The sequence below is a fragment of the Dermacentor albipictus genome, chromosome 2 (genome assembly GCF_038994185.2).
Source record: "Dermacentor albipictus isolate Rhodes 1998 colony chromosome 2, USDA_Dalb.pri_finalv2, whole genome shotgun sequence".
In the NCBI taxonomy this organism is placed as follows: domain Eukaryota; kingdom Metazoa; phylum Arthropoda; class Arachnida; order Ixodida; family Ixodidae; genus Dermacentor; species Dermacentor albipictus.
Genome location: NC_091822.1, coordinates 90,142,171 through 90,159,999, shown reverse-complemented (window position 1 = coordinate 90,159,999; position 17,829 = coordinate 90,142,171). Strand labels below are relative to the sequence as shown.

At 44.5% G+C, this 17,829-nt stretch overlaps 1 long non-coding RNA gene across 1 annotated transcript; it reads left to right on the top strand.

The window, feature by feature from the left end:
- Positions 1 to 13,558: 13,558 nt before the first annotated feature.
- LOC135901019 (uncharacterized) lies at positions 13,559 to 17,536 on the top strand. Its single transcript, XR_010564000.2, has 3 exons — positions 13,559 to 13,833; positions 14,603 to 14,689; positions 17,342 to 17,536. It is a non-coding gene; the product is annotated as an uncharacterized lncRNA (long non-coding RNA).
- Positions 17,537 to 17,829: the final 293 nt, after the last annotated feature.

Below are 17,829 nucleotides of genomic sequence, written 5' to 3'. Positions count from 1 at the left end.
CGCCGTCGAATTCAAAGTTGTTGAGTTCAAGGATTAGTGTTCAAATTATGCCAAGGGTAGAATCGTCGATGGGTTTGTCATCTACAGAATCGTTATATGCACGGAGTACAGATTGAATCCCATCTGTATGGGGAATGTTCGTGTACAGTGACGCCACGTCCAGTGTGACTAGAAGAGCATCGCTTGGAACACACAAGTCAGCGATATCCGACAGGAAGTGGTTAGTATCTTTGATATAAGAAGAAAATTTAGGAGGAATTGAACTGATAAGGTTATCTACATAGCGGGACAGATTCTCTGTGACAGTACCTATTCCTGAAACTATTGGTCGCCCTGGGTTGTTTTGCTTATGGATTTTAGGAAGGAGATAAAATCTACCAGCTACCGGGCTTAGTGGAACTAATGACTTGGCTACAGATTTTTCTATCTTGTTTTCTTTCACGAGATTGTCTAAAGTGTCCTTTACCATAGTTTTGAACTGTTCGGTCGGGTCGTAACTTAGATACCTGTAGAATGACTGGTCATTAAGTTGTATGTGAGCCTCTGTTATGTAACTGGCTTTGTCCATAATGACGACTGCGTCACCTTTATCAGCGGGTTTAATGATGATGTCGTCACGGTTAGCCAACTTTTCAATTGCGTCCCTTTCTTTGGGGCTAAGGTTCCGACGGAATGGTAATTGCATTTTGTATGCTTCAAGTACATCTCGCTGCACAGCTCTGATGTATAGATCGAGGCATTTATCTCTTTGAGAAGGAGGAGTCCAGTGCTTAGTCGAAAATAAAGAAGTCTTGTTAGAGGGGCACCGATCGTGAAAGTACTCGCGTAACCTCATGTTTCTTTCAAAATTGTGCAAATCATTAATCAATTGAAATTCGTTGTATCCGCCAGTTGCGGGACAAAAGTTTAAACCCCTTGACAGGACACTATATTCTTCGCTCGATAATGTGCTACAAGAAATATTAACTATATTTCCCGTTTCTTCGGAGCTGGAATGTGCCGATGTCGTTGCATCTGCAGGGGTGCTGGCACTAGTGCAGACCTTGCCACGAATTAACTTCTTATATTTCTTCTGGTTAAGTTCGCGCGTTTTATCTTGCCTGTAGTTATCCAATGATGCCCTCTCTCCGGTACTGAAGTTGTGAGTCGCAAACAGTTGCTTCTCTTTGTTAGTTAACTGTTTCGCGGATGACTCATAATGGTTAATAACAATGCGCGTTAGGTCCAGTGAAGCTTGTTTGAGGGTGTTGTCCCACCTCGACAAGTTGCTATGGGACATTTCAGACGTGGCAGGTCTTAACATGAGGCGTAAACCTTTAGGCACAGTAGATGCAGCAATGTACGTTTTTAAAGTGGAAGCATGAAGGTTACTCTGAATGAGTTTTTGAATTACCTTTCTAATCTTCGAAAAATGCACAGAGGCGTTCCCAAAGGGTGTCTTACCCCGGAAAGATGTTGTTAGTCAATTGGTTCCATTAGCTGGATCAGACCGCGTGCTTCTGAGCCCGTACCTTGGCTGAGGAGGCGTGGCACAGCGCGTCGGTGAAGTTGCCGATGGGCTGGCTGCTGCCTTCCGATTCACTGGATTGTCCACAACATCACTACAAGTCGTACTGCTCTCTGTTGACGTCCTAGTTGTTTTGCTTGTTTTCGTTCGGTCTGTAGGTGCGTTTGGTGTAGGTTCACTGTATCTCGGTGCCTTGCTACTTCATGTCTTCTTCGTCGCTGCCTTGCCTCTTGATGTCTTCTTTGCGGATGCCTCGCTCACCGAAAACGCGCGAACTTAACCAGAAGAAATATAAGAAGTTAATACGTGACAAGGTCTGCACTAGTGCCAGCACCCCTGCAGATGCAACGACATCGGCACATTCCAGCTCCGAAGAAACGGGAAATATAGTTAATATTTCTTGTAGCACATTATCGAGCGAAGAATATAGTGTCATGTACGGGGTTTAAACTTTTGTCCCGCAACTGGCGGATACAATGAATTTCAATTGATTAATGATTTGCACAATTTTGAAAGAAACATGAGGTTACGCGAGTACTTCCACGATCGGTGCCCCTCTAACAAGACTTCTTTATTTTCGACTAAGCACTGGACTCCTCCTTCTCAAAGAGATAAATGCCTCGATCTATACATCAGAGCTGTGCAGCGAGATGTACTTGAAGCATACAAAATGCAATTACCATTCCGTCGGAACCTTAGCCCCAAAGAAAGGGACGCAATTGAAAAGTTGGCTAACCGTGACGACATCATCATTAAACCCGCTGATAAAGGTGGCGCAGTCGTCATTATGGACAAAGCCAGTTACATAACAAAGGCTCACAGACAACTTAATGACCAGTCATTCTACAGGCATCTAATTTACGACCCGACCGAACAGTTCAAAACTATGGTAAAGGACACTTCGGACAATCTCGTGAAAGAAAACAAGATAGAAAAATCTGTGGTCAAGTCATTAGTTCCACTAAGCCCGGTAGCTGGTAGATTTTATCTCCTTCCTAAAATCCATAAGCAAAACAACCCAGGGCGACCAATAGTTTCAGGAATAGGTACTGTCACCCTTGGCATAATTTTAACACTAATCCTTGAACTCAACAACATTGAATTCGACGGCGAACATTACGTTCAAACCAGTGGTACCTCCATGGGCACAAAAATAGGTCCTAATTATGCTAACATTTTCATGGGCTTACTAGAAAAGAATTTCCTCGATACTCGTGACCTTAAACCATTCTATTACAAACGCTTCATCGATGACATTTTCTTAATCTGGCACAATGGTGAAGCTGCATTACTTTCCTTCATTACCGACTTTAACAACGCCGCACCGTCAATTCCCTTTTCCCATTCCTATTCATCACTTAGCATAAACTTTCTTGACGTATCGGTATCTCTGTTCAATGGTAAGTTAACGACAAATCTTTACAGAAAGCCCACTGACCGACAGCGATATCTGCATTTTAACAGCAGCCATGTCAAGCATTGCAAAACGAGCATTCCCTACAGCCAAGGTATCCGGTTCAAAAGAATTTGTTCAGACAATAGTGAATTCACTCGCAACTGTAACCAGCTTCGTGACGCACTAACCGTACAGAAATACCCTTCACAAATAATTGACGATGCCCTTAAACGGGCCGACTGTCTCGACCGGAAGGAACTCATCTGCACGGACAAGCGATCGGCACCGATTTCACGAACTAACCTTATCCTAACACACTCTGCATCTATTCCTAACGTGTCCCACATTCTCAGGAAGCATTATAACTTACTAACACAAAGCGACCGTCTTAAACACATTTTCACGGAATCGCCAAGGGTTGTTTATCGTCGCTCTAGAAACCTGCGTGACCTAGTAACCTCTTCCAAGACTAAAGCGATTGCTCCTGCTGGTTGTCATCCCTGCAATAAGCCCCGTTGTAAAGTTTGTACACACATGACCACATCAAAGACTGCTAGAAGCACTACATCCAATTTTTCTGTTAAAATCAACGGCGACTTCACTTGCGACAGCGCTAACGTCATATATCTGCTTGAATGTTCAGTGTGCCATATGCAGTATATCGGTCAGACCGAAACATCCTTTCCTGTCAGATTCAATAACCACAAATCACACGTTAACAGCTTGCCACACCTGCCATTATCTAAACATGTTCGACTGCCAGGTCATACGTTTGACAATATCAGTGTGACCATAATACAATCAGGTTTCAAATCGCACCATGATCGAGAGGTACGAGAATCCTTTCTCATCGACAAATTTAACGCTGTGTCATCCGGTATTAACGAGAGCGTAGGAAAAGTGTCGCGCCTTTCTTCCATATCTTGATGTCCCCTTCCTTGTATAGAATTGACAAAGCATGCCAAATCAGTTTTGCCATATCGCAATCGATATCATGCTGTACTTCATGTACAATCATCATTACACGTGAATAATATTTAATGCATATCATTTATCCTGTTAAGTTATTTTTGCTGCTGTACTTTTTTATTATTATTATTATTATTTGCAAGTGTACACGTGCATGTACTACTGATTACGCCCACGTGCGCATGCCCATAAAAGCGGCTGCGCGCTTGTATGTGTGTTTACTCTGACGAAGGCCGTGCCACGGCCGAAACGTTACAAACATTAAAAGATGCAATTTTCGTAAGTGTGCACCTTCATTTCTAAATCTACCTATGCACCGGACCTACAGAACTTCTCATTGAATTATACATATATATATATATATATATAGATTGGAAAGCTGGTCGGGCCCCAGCCGTCTCCCTCTCCCCCTGGAAAAATTGAAACTTTCTAGCTATGGCTACAGCTGCACCGAAAGGCTACACTGTCGTTTCCGGCGACCTTGTATTCACTGGCAACACGTAAACTTCACCGGAAAACTAGTTTAAGCATCTCCCCATTGTTCCACAGCTGGCGACGGCAGCACGTGCGAGCAGCGCCGCGATGGCTCGCACAAGCCAAAACGGAGCAAAGGCTCGCTGCGGACCTGTTCCTCCTAGCCCGAGTGAAAAAGGCCGTGGAGACAGAACCGCAATCAAAGCGCGTTCTGTACAGATAAGGCACGCTTTGGCGTTGCCAATTTCACGAAGGAGTCCTTGCGCCATTGCGAAACAGCGGTGTCCACGACTGCACCTGTACCGAGCCGTCGTGTGCTTAGCCGAGTGCCGCACTCATTTCTGCAAGGTTCGGTGCGCGTGCAGTGCAGTGCCACGAATCTCCAGGTAAACAAGGCGCTCCGACGTACCAACGTCCCGGAAGCTACTTGGCTCTGCAGGTAAATGTAAAAGCTTTTCAGGGCAGTACGAAAGGGAAAAAAAAGTTACTATAGATGAAAGCATCCCTGCTTTTTCGAGCGACAGCTACAGATTTTTACGCCACAGCTGTGCTACATCCGCCAGGTTTATATGGGCTAGGAGTTGCTCGCCTTCTCTTTGGCGTTATTTTGTGAATAACGTGCGCCATACATACTCCACTTTCGAACTATGTGCGTTGCACGGCTCACCTTTAGTTCTAGTCGACCGGAGTTGAACGGCGACTGCTTTTCTTTGTTGGCGCCAGTAGCGACGGTCAGGAAACTCGACGGTCTTTTCGTGGCCGCCGCATGGTCATCAGGCGGTCCCAATTGCAGTGGCTCATCTCATATAAGTTCAACGTCTACTGGCGTGAATAGGCTCCGCCAACCTCTCGTCCATATACGCACAGGTGAGGTGCATGTTGAAGTGCGCGTGCGAGCACATGTCGCTGAACGTCGCCGTGATTTTGACGCTGCGGTGGTAATAATGGCGCCTCTTAACAGTTTCCAGGATACATCTACAGGTACCTGTGCGGTGGTTGACTAAGGAATCTTGGTTTGTAACCGCAATCATGCACACGACTACATATTCAGAGAATCGCTCCGACGTGTAACGTCGCTTTAACTAGATTTGTTTTGGGGCTATCGCCCAGTGAATTTACAGGCACAGCTCTTCTTGTGTGACACCGCTCGCCATTACAGCGGCAGATTTTGAGCGGTCGAAACAGCGCAATGACTCTACGTACGCTGTAAATACTGCAAGCGGGGTCCAATCACGCATGTTATTCAGCCGGTTTTATTTCTTTTGTACTCCTCTCAGTGGCGGCTACGTGTCTTTTTCATTTCTGATACCATCGTGGCTCAAATTTGGAATAATTAACGCATTAATGACCAGCTTATTTTCGAAAGTACAGTACCGTTTTCATTTGAAGATAAATCAATCAAGAACACATGGCGTTCCTTGTAGCACTATTTTCATAAGAAGGGTCCTGTCAAGACAACCACATTGTAGTTTTTATTCAGATGCTGCATGATGTGTTTGATTTATTTATTGCCTAATTTGGAGAATAGCTGAACATAGCGGGCACTGCTTTACATGACCCTCGTTTATATTTTGCCAGGCATAGCATGTGGTTCTCGAAGCTGTAATTAGGGTGTATGTTTTAGAAAACAACGGTGCGAGCAGGGAATGCATGATGTTCAATATACAATGCATATTAATGACATAGAATGAAAATGAATACAGATGTACTTTATGAAGCATGTTGGGCCTGAGTGTATGCTAGAGGAGTGTGCTTGCTTTAGAAGTACATACGATGTTCGTTTTTCTGCTTTTTTGTCGTCAAAACATTTTTGCTGGCTACAAAAACACCAGAGACCGGTTACAGCTAATGTGATAATAATGATTGCATCAACAACACTACTATTCCTCCTGATTCCTTTCTTGATGCTGACAAAGATGACAATGCTCTTCTCTTCTTTGAATAAAATAGCGAGCCATATTACAGTAGATATACATAAATCAAAGCACTTCAGTATAACATGATTATTATTGAAAACAGCACAAATAATACATGACTTTATTACAAATCGGAAAATAGGTGGGATGAAACAGGAACCAACAACGACGATATATATTTATCTGCCAAATGAGGTGACTAATGCAATTAATGTAGGGTAACCAACATTAGAACCACACTTAGAAAGACCTTTTGTTGAAATATCTGAAAATTCGAACGAAAATGTAACAAGGCAAATCATATAAGAAAAATGTAATGGAAGAACAGCTTGTCGTTTGAGGAAATGCCACCAGTCTGGGTATTGTTTCAGAAGTGACTTAACTAAATGTTGGTAAACGTTGGCTTTAGTATTAGATGCTGTTATTCATCGTGACACATCACCTTGTAACATATATATCACATCAAAGCCCTTCCCTGTTATTTGATGAAGTATGTGCTTGAACATTAACCCCCCCCCCCCTTCAGAAAAAAATCTTTCCCGCTAGGATGCTGATCTTGCTACTAGAAGGTTACCCGGGCTTGCGTAAAGTTTCCTTTGACTGTTCGCTGCAAGCCTTTTTTTTTTTACCAGAAGCTTCAAAATATAGCATACATTTGATGACCTACATCGGGTTTCGCTCCCATAACGGCCCAGCCAACTTTCTAAAGTATACAATCGTAGCCTTTCAAAAAATAAACCGCAACTCTTGAAACAACCACAACGCAGTGACTGTGTGAAACGATCATATAGCACAAAAAAAAAAGGTGACGAGGTCGATCTTTCTTAGCCCTAAGGGTTTAAATTATCGGAACATTGCAAAACAAACAGAGAGAAGCCAAGAGGACTGTGCTCACTGCATGCGTTTTGTTTTCACCGGCTTTCTCAAATTTTAAATCGGAGTCAGTGCTCGGAGCTATGCTATTAAGGCGATATAAAAAGGCTTTATTCTCATTCAGCACTCTTCGCATCAGCATTTTGGCCACTGATTATTTGTTATATTTAGGATCGTGCACGCGTGACACGGGTTCGCGCGATGAGAGATACCGAGGAAATCGTGGTCATGAAAAGAGGAGGATTACAGAACTACTGCTCAACATCTTGCTGAATTTCATGTGTGGGTAGGTGGTCATTTTCGTGATAATAAGGTGAAAAAAAATCATGGTGATTGAAGTGCCAAAACCACTTTCTGATTATGAGGCACGCCGTAGTGTGGGACTCCGGAAATTTAGACAACCTGGGGTTCCTTAACGGGCACGTAATTTAAGTACATGGGTGTTTTCGCATTTCGCCCCCATTAAAATGCGGCCGCCATGGTCGAAATTCAATCTCGCGACCTCGTGCTTAGCAGCCTAACAACATAGCCCCTAATAAGCCACGGCGAGTCACAAGTGTGAAGCAAATTCCATTATTTATCTAACACCCATTCCCAACTCTGGCAATCTGGTTGTGGTGTTTCAATTTACCCGACGCTATTTCGCGTCATTTACACGTTGCGCCATCTTTCGGAAGTGACCGCATGATTGGCCGCATCTTAATCGGAAACAGGCGAAAAAAAATCACATCTCGCGAAAGAAATCAGTTATCGAAAACTGATTCACAGATAAACATACTAAAGGCCCGCTGGGACATTCTGGTGGAACTACAATAGCATACCCGTAAAGACAAAGGTTACAAGGTCTTTGAATGTTTTACAACAGACCCCACGATAGACTCTCGTATGCTGTGTCCTGAAATAGTGAGAATGTACAGGCTCGTCCACTCTTAGGGTGAACACGGCTCACCGTGGCCGCGCTCCGCGGGGCGCCAGTGCGTCCGGCGCGGCGGCGCATCGAAGCGAAGCGGCGCAGGCGCACACGGACCTCAGGGAGGCGCTTCGCGTCGTCTGCTACAGCGCTGGAGCGCGCCGTTCTGGCTTTGCTGTAAAGTACGCATCGCTAGACCCAGGTGACTGAACGACCGAGGCGGCGTGGCGGGAAGGCGCACTTCACTTACTGGAGCATTTTCCAGCTAGTTCGGTCTACAGCTTGTGAACAGCCTGCTTATTACATATACATTAACAGAAACAAGCTTATCACCACATAAATCACTTAGCATGTTTTTAATTAGTGATGAGGGTAAAAATACAGAAATTTTTTCGCGCTCTTTATTAGGCTGGGGCGTAGAGGCAACGCTTGATAGTCGTGTCAGAGACGTCAGCCAGCCAGAGGCTGTTCTTAATTTCCCGAGCGATAAACGTCGGGTTTGCAGCAGCCGCCGCAACAATGGTCATGTATTCAGCTTCAGTGGTCACTTTTTGCCGGGCTTTACGGGGAGCATCCGCAATTCTTCCATCCTTCTTGTAAGCCTGGACTATTCGATTCACAGTTTTCAGTGGCCTTTTTGTCATCTACGATTCAACGCGTTGAGAATAGTTTTGTAGGCACAGATCTACAATGCGTCGTCTTTCTTTTTCCGGTACCCGCGACATGGCCAGTTTCCGAAAGTGCACCGGGGAAATAAAATCCTGCACTGTTACAGCGTTTTTGTCGCCGAAGTGCCCCGGCAACCGACAACCGAACAAAATGCAATTCATCATGCAAGTCGATAGAAATGCATTTCATGGAAACACCTCTGGTGTCTTTCGATTTGACGAGTCATCCCAGAATATTTAACTCGTGAGCGGCCAGGCCAGTCACTCACTTGAGCAGCCATTGGCTTCACCACATCACCATATTAAGCTAAAATGAAGTAGCGCGACCTAAGCCAAAAAAAAAGGGGGGGAAGGGGGGGGGGGGTCGGCGGTAGATCCGCCTTACGCTCATGGTCAGTTAAAAAGTAGACTGGCCCGAACATAGCAATCTGGCTTGGGCCGGGCTTGGCTTTTACAAATGTCGAGCCCGTTGGCCGACCACCGCCACGCTGTCGGCGGACGACACCGGGCCGGCCTCATGACCGCCGGTTTAATTATCGTGGCCACGTTCGTCCAACACACGGACCGGCCACTTCCCCACGACGGCAACAGCATCGCTTGTTCACGGTAAGGGTTCCTGTGCCGTATTCATATTTGAGTTTTACCCACTCAGCCTCGCCACTCCCCTAACCCCTAAAGAAAGAGAAATCAATTCCTCCTTTTCTCCCAATTTATCCGATGCCCCCCTATATGGCGTAACGCAGAGGCCATGTGCCGCTTCGGGACGCATACCGCACAATTATATATGCTAGTGAGAATATACATATGACCTATTCCGAGGAAGTACTGAAATGAAATACAAGTGAGTAACGACTTAATTACCCGGCAAGACGTAATTTAAGCTAGAAAACAGACATGTAGATTATAGATATTCCACTTCAATTACGCGGTCGGGCAAGGCCTTACTGTCCCAACGTGGGAGCTGCCCGCAGCGCGCTGAGTCGCGTACCTCAGGACCTTATTAAAGTTTTGCACCCATTCATCCATCCATTCAATTACCTATTCAAAAGGGACGGAAAGGGCATTCGCATGCGGTGTGCATCGGCTCCAAGGAGAAAAAAACAAACAACCAAATAAACGACGGCACCACATGTTTCACTCCACCTAATCAATGTAATAAAATAATTGACCGACGATTCTTCGAAATGAGAATGCGACTTCTCGCGTCAGGTAGCCGTCAGAAGACCGGGCACCGCTTTGGTGATTTTACCCAAACTGTGACAGCAAAAATGAATTTAGTTTTTTTATAGGATGTAGAAAGATGAAAAGGGGGAGTAATACTGCCGCCAAATCAGTTGCTATGCAGGGGAGAGCCCTTTCCAACATCGCGTAGAGCGCTCCATGCACCCCTACCAGCGACATTAACGCGTCAATAAGAAAGTCGCGAAGTAGCGGATGTCACTTCTTAGTTGCTGTGGAAGTAATATTATTGCCCTCCTTATTGGTAAAATCGATGGCAAAAATGATGATGCATGATTGAACAATCGTTCTCTAACTTTCTGTGGAATTTATTGCGGGTTTCGGTCGCTTTTTTAGGTCAATTAAGCACATTCGTTCTAGCATCAAGACATGCGCGAAATGGCGCGCTAGGCTCATCACATGATGACTCCAACGACGAAGAGCGTGCCTAATAGGTTTCTCGGTATGCACTACACCAAGTGCTGTGAGAGTCAAATAAAATGGCACCAGCCTAATAAAGAGCGCGAAGAAATGACTGTATTTTTACCCTCATCACTTATTCAAAACATGCTAAGTGATTTATGTGGTGATAAGCTTGTTTCTGTTTATGTATATTGATTAAGCAGGCTGTTCACAAGCTGTAGACGGAACCAGCTGGAAAATGCTCTAGTTAGTGAAGTGCCACTCCCCGCAATGCCGCCTCAGGCACTCAGTCACCTGGGTTTAGCGATGTGTAGTTTACAGCAAAGCCAGAGCGGCGCGCTCCAGCGCTGTAGCAGACGACGCGAAGCGCCTCCCCGAGGTCCGTGTGCGCCTGCGCCGCTTCGCTTCGATGCGCCGCCGCTCCGGATGCACTGGCGCCCCGTGGAGCGTGGCCACGCCCTTATGAAAATGAACCATGAGTTTCTGTAGAGGACGTGATGTGTTCCTAAGGTGACATCAGACATGCATAAGAAATGCATCGTCTAATGTTTTTTGGCATCACAAGCACATCAGAGACTCAAATGACAATGCACCTTAAGATTTCTGATGAGAGGAGTATACAGCTTTTTTGTGTTATTGCTAATGTCAAAGTACATCACGTATGAATGTGTACGATGCCAAGTCGTGAAAAATTCTTTGTAATGCGATAGCATTAAATGGCTCATGAGCCGGAAAATCCGGCATTGTCGGCCTGAGCACTCGATGTACAAAGAGGTTACAAACTCTCAACCTTTCATGGGAGTTAAACCCACTACCTTTGGCGGTAATTAAGGCTAGGAACCCACGACCTTTGGTGTTAAGATACCGTTAATTAAGACAGTTATTGAAGATATAGTTAATTAATGCACTCGAACGCACGTACCACCCTTAGTGGAAGTCGAAGCATGTTAATTAACATGTTAATTAATGTGCACCTGATTAGTATGTCGTTAATTAAGACACTCGTACCCACGACCTTTGCTGTTAATGAAGGCGCTGTTAATTAAGGCGTAGTTAAGATACAGTTATTTGAGGCACTCGAACCCATGACCTTTGTTAATGATGACGATGCTAATTAAGGCGCAGTTAATTACGACCTAGGAATTAAGTCACTCGAACTCATTACCTTGTGTGGGAATCGAACCCACGAACATTGTTGTTAATGAAGGCGGTGTTAATTGAGCACAGTTAAGATACAGTTATTTGAGGCACTCGAACCCACAACTTTTGTTAATGATGATGGTGCTAATTAATGCACTGTTAATTAAGATCTAACAGTCAAGTCACTCGCACCCAGTACCTTGGGTGGGAATCGAACCCACGACCTTTGTTGTTAATGAAGGCGATGTTAATTAATGTACTGTTAATTAATATAGTCACTTAAGGCACTCGATCCCACGGCCTTAGTTGGTAAAGTTTATGTTAATTAAGGCATATTTAATTAATATATAGTTAATGAAAACACTCGAACCCATGATCTTGTGTAGGAGTAGTGCCCACGAACGTTGTCGTTAATGAAAGCGATGCTAATTAATGTACAGCTAATTAAGATATAGTTGATGAAAGCACTCGGACCCATGACTCTTGGTGGGAGTCGAACTCATGACCATTGGTGTTAATGAAGACGATGTTAAGTAAGGTACCGTTAATTAGGATACAGTTAATTAGGACACTCGGACCCTTGGCCTTTGCTGGGAGTGGTTTTGATTCATCGTTGGGGGCAGTCTAAGAGACAAAAATGAAGAAAACGATATAACACAGCGTGAGCGCCGAGTACTCTGGAAACGCTTCCGATATATCAGGGCTAGGCACAAAACAACGACGTCATTTTCTTTCCTTTTTAAAGAGCACTGTAAGATTGTGTTACCCCGTTATCACATTTGGTAAACAGTGCCAAACTATAGCGTATGCCTTGTTCTGGGCAGTTTGATTACTCGGATGTGTTACTAGTCTTTAAGTGGCAAACCGACAATTCTGCAGATTGACATGATCATGACATGGAAAACTGCGCGTAAAAAATTATGGGGTTTTACGTGCCAAAACCACTTTCTGATTATGAGGCACGCCGTAGTGGAGGACTCCGGAAATTTCGACCACCTGGGGTTCTTAACGTGCACCTAAATCTAAGTACACGGGTGTTTTCGCATTTCGCCCCCATTGAAATGCGGCCGCCGAAGCCGGGATTCGATCCCGCGACCTCGTGCTCAGCAGCCCAACACCACCATAGCCACTGAGCAACCACGACGGGGAAAAAAAGAAAAGGAAAAGAAACTGCGCGTAAGCGGCAGCGTCTATTTGCTGGAACGCACTGTAGTACTTGGTTGCACGCACATCGTACGCCAGCGCACACTTCTGGCATATACCACATAGGACAAATGCACGCTGCCGAGACATGTGGGTTTTTCGAGGAATCTTCGTGGGTAGCACGATCAACACGGAAGGCACGAGCGACAGGAGTGCAACCCGCGCACGTTAAACACGCCAACACGAAAGCAAGATACGGACGACAGGGGTGTAAGCTGCGCCACACGAGCAGATTCAATGATTTCCGACTGACACTGTTGCAACGGGCACTAAAACATCGCACACTGCACATGTGTCGCTCGGAGATCGCGTCAACGATGTCTGAGGCTATATAGTTGATGTGAACGACAGCAGGAAGTTATTTAAATTGAAGTGACGGCGCAGGTAGCACGGGGAGCAGCGAAATGCGTAATGCACGGTTTTTATGAGAGGTAACTGAAGTGAAAATCGTTCGAATAGCGTCACCGCAACGGCTTTCTATAGGGTTAACATTTTCAGATCTCGAAGGCCATGCTTTTGCTGGCTGCAGATAGCCGAAGCGATTCAAATTGAAAATGCGTTATAGAATTTCCTTCTATGCCAAGCTATAGCTTACAATATAGACTTATCTTTGGTTCTCTTTGTCTTGCAACAGCTATGCGCAATTAGGCAGCCGCACAAATCCTCAGATGACGCTAGCCGAGACATTGGCTGGCCCCAACCGACCTGTTCGTGGCGCCACCTACCGTCCCGTTTCCTATCCAATCCAATCCAATCAGCCTGTCGCTCTGTACTCGAGTCGGTCGGGTGTGCGAGCTGCAACGATGTGCTTGTTAGATCGTGTGTTTTTGTGTTTGCTGTAACCAAATGTGACTTAGTTCGCGTGCGCAAAAGCGCCACAGACAACTTGTGTCTCGCTGCAAACTCGCCGTGTGCGTGGCGCGCCAGCGAAATGTGGACCAACGATGTTCATGCTGTGGAGTGCGTTCCCTTTGTCTCTGGTTGTCGTGGAAAGTTGGGTGGACGTCGCGAAGAAATAATGCGTGTTGTTAGCGTGCCACTGCTCGTCCACTATGCACCGGTATGTCTGCTGGGAGTAGCATCGAAGCACTGGCAACTTGGAGGGCGCTTTTCGACCGCGTCGGGCCGTTCAAAAGGTGAGTAACCGTGCTTGCTAACTACACACGTGTTGTGCGTGCTTCTCGTGTGGGCATGGGGTGCCTTGCGAACGTAGGAAAGAGAACTCCCACGACAACAGTGAAACCTATGCCGATGCTTGCTGGGTGTCAGAGTTTAGTTGCGCGAATTAATTGCCATAATGCAGAATTGAAAATCTTGATAAGCGTTTTCTTCTGATGAGAAAGATTACGTTCAGAAATAATCGTGTTCATCATGCGCGCTTGTGCGTGAGCTCCCGTTTTTCTGCTGAAGTCGCATGATAACGACTTATCTACCTCTTGACCGATTCTTACTGCTATGACGTTTCCTCGCTTATAAATGATTCGACGTTGTAGATAATCTCTGCTTACAAGGTTTTCGATTTACGAGCAGTATTGGGGAAAAAAATGTAAGCAATCACAGCGTGCTACTAGTACAGGTTTGTTTTGAAGGGGTGTTGCCATAACTTCGACGTAAGTAAACATTACAAGGGATAGTTACTTAAAGTTATGAAAGAAACTCTAGAATCGTTATGTAAACAAACATTCATGTAATGCGCTGCTGCTCCTGCGTTTGAAATTTTGCCTTGTTGAAGGGGTCCCTGTTATCGTGACATTCATCAGTAACTTTGACTTTGTGCTCTGTTGCCACCCTGCACCAGTGCATGCATTCTTTTCATGACTGTTTTTACATGCTCCTTGCATGTGTTCACTATGTGATAGTCTTACTGTGCCACAGCTATAAGTTAACACAGAATTCTCTTTGTAGTGGTGAAGCCGTGACCCACAACAGTGTCCACATAACCCGTGGCCATGGCTGCAGCAACACGGCGTGTAATCTGGATGGATATGTGAGGTATGCTTTAAGTGTACGTGTTCACAAAAGTAGGATCTCGGTATCATTAGTGAATAAGTGTATCGACATATTACTTTATGCATCTTGCTAAATAGGCTAAATATTTCTGCAACATCATTCCACTTGCTGCTTATTTGTGTTTGTAGATATTATGCACACATTATCTTGTTCTGTTAAAACTACACGTCGCATGTCCTGACGTTTATTTTTCTCGCATCAATTGCTTGGCTGCAAGTCCATTTTATGTTTGCCTATTACACAGTATGTTTCTTTTTATCTTGGTTTTATTTGTTTGGAACTGTTTCTTATGCTGTAGCCCATATTTCCCTGTTTTCCTTTCTGCTTATGATACACACATGTGCTGTTTTTGTCCATGTAAGAATTCGAAGTGTAGTGTGCCATATATATCACAGGTCTAAGCACGCAGTGTGCCTACCATTGTTTAACATTGATATTTACAATCATGTCTGTCTTGTTCTCAGAATAACTGTCACTGGCAAATACACATTTGATGAACTAGAATTTCTTGAAATGAAATAGGAAGGCCAGTATTCATTGTGCTGCAGTTACTTAAGTAGTGAGGTGTTTTCTGGTAAGCTTTCTATTTTTTCTCTCACTTTCTTCGTATTCTTTTCTTTGCAAGCTGCCCTTATTCATGCTGGTAGGCATTGTAGCAGTTGTGAGTGTGTTTACTGCAGCAATGTCACAGCTAGTTTGCACACACTACAGGATGCCAACAGATACCCATCACTGTTTTTGTGCATTTCTGAGAACCAGCTGTGTCCACTCGGCGAAACTTGTAGTGTCCATTTGAATTTACCAATCAGTTCATGTAACATTTCAGGACAAAATTTACGCAGTGAGAGAAGGAAGACTATGCAACAAGACCTTGGCTAACAACTGACTGTTTAAGTTGTTGGAAAAACTAACAAAAATAGCACTGGATGTGCACTTGTGTTGTGCACCAGTTAATTTGAGAGGGATGGCAGAAGTTATAATTCAAAGGCATAAAATCATGGTAAATGGTGTCTGCATAAAAAGAAGTAAATAGGCACAGACTAATTTCTATCCCTTGTAATCTACAAAGGATGCCTTTCTTCATGCATTGATAATGGGGGCTGGCTCACACTTATTGTTATTTATGTGGTGCGCCTGACTGATTTCTCTTGCCAATTTTCAGCCATGGGTGAAAACAGATAAACAATCCTAATCTGGCCTGAAGCCCCATTGCAGATATGTGTGGCCAAGTCGGACGAGCATACTGGTCTTTTGAATGAAATATGGTGATCTCACAGGTACATATTTAGGCACCAGCCAGTCTGCGCGATGTACATTTGACCACATGTGAAAGGAATACAGCACAGTGCCTCTGACACGCACTGGACAAATTTGGTGCTACCTTTAACCAAGCAAGCCTCGCTTGCCTCTTTGCGTTTCTCGATTCAATTTTCAATTCAATCAGTTCATGTAACTTTTCAGGACAAAATTTGCGCAGCGAGGGAAGGGAGACCATACAACATGACTGTTGTGCATATGCTGCCTAATTTATTTTTGCTGAAAATATACGTGCATTGCAGTCCACAAGTGAATTGACAAAGGCACCCAGGCATTGGAGGCTTGCTTAGTTAAAAATACCCAAAATTTGTCTCGTATCTTTCAGGGTTAATGTAGGCTACTCTTTTGATCACGTGCATATTTGGTCCAATGTACATCGGGCACGCTGACTAGCCGGTGCCTCAGCATGCGCCTAGGAGGGCACCGTAATTCACTCAAAGGACCAGTGTGCTCGTCTTATTTGACCATGCATTGACACGACAGGCTGTGCACTGGATTTAGCTTGTTTATCTGTTTCGTTCGCCTATGGCAACCGACTGATACAACAAAATCAGTGAAGAATACCACAGCCAAAAATGGGACGTGTGTCAGTCGACGCTCATTATGATTGCATGACAAAGAGGAATACTCTCTAACGACGTGGCATAGCAACCACCATGCTTATTTATTAAATTATTTTTATGCAAGCTTGTTCGTCATGCTTCTACGCATTTGTTTTTCAACTTGTGCCCTCCCTCTGAAAGCAGTGCTCGGGTATAAATGATAAAAAACCCCAGACATGGTGTGGTGTATTTCTTGAATGGGATATATGCCATCATTCAGGAGGCCAACACATGCATGACATAGTAGGCTTGGAATGTATGAGAACTGTGCCCGTAGCTGATGCAAATATTCTATAACGACTGGCACTTGGATGTCTCTGGGATGCATTGGGTTGCCCATACACAAACACTCCTACGCTCATTTCCATGCCAAGTAATTAGTGAGAATTTCTCATTCACGCTAGCAATCCACAGACACTGCTGTCCTTTGTCAAGTAGAAACCGATATAGCTGAAGTAGTTCACGACATGTACACACGCCACAGCTGATCCATGTTGCACATTTGTTCCGCCAAGAGCAATTTCTGCTTACTGTAGTTACTGCTGCACCCAAAGGCCACACAGTGGTTCCTCAACTTTGTGTGAACCGACACCACATAAATTTTTCGCAGAACTAGCTATAACGTCTCCAGACCGTTCTGCAGCAAGTGATACAGCGTGTATTTCTGTGGTTGATTGCCAAGTTTTGTTAATTATCTGTCCTTTCTACCATGCAGGGTACACATGCACTTACTTCAAGATGACGACACTCCACCTCAAGAACAGCCTCTCCTCAGTGATAAGTAGCGAGATTAAATGAAAGGGAGATATCACATCCGTAACCAGGCTGATACTGTGTTTTCCTTTCATTTAACCTCCTTCTGCATTTAAGGAAGCATTGATATGCCCAATAAATGTTTTTGTTAAATTTCTTTCGTTGAGTAATGTCTAACATGCAGCATATGTAATGCCCATGTACATGTCAGAAGTGCTGCATCTTCACTGGACATACATGCATACAGGCTGCATATATATAGCACCAAAGATAGTCACGCACAGGTAACATATTTAAATAAGGTCTGACTGCCATTGGGACACATGAGAAAATGTTACCACACGTGGTGGCCAATTTTGTTATAGGAGTAATACGAGCACCGGCAGTCTAATGTATAAGCTCATTAGAGATTCGCTAGGAAGACGTGAGAAAGTCACAAGAAAACTGCTT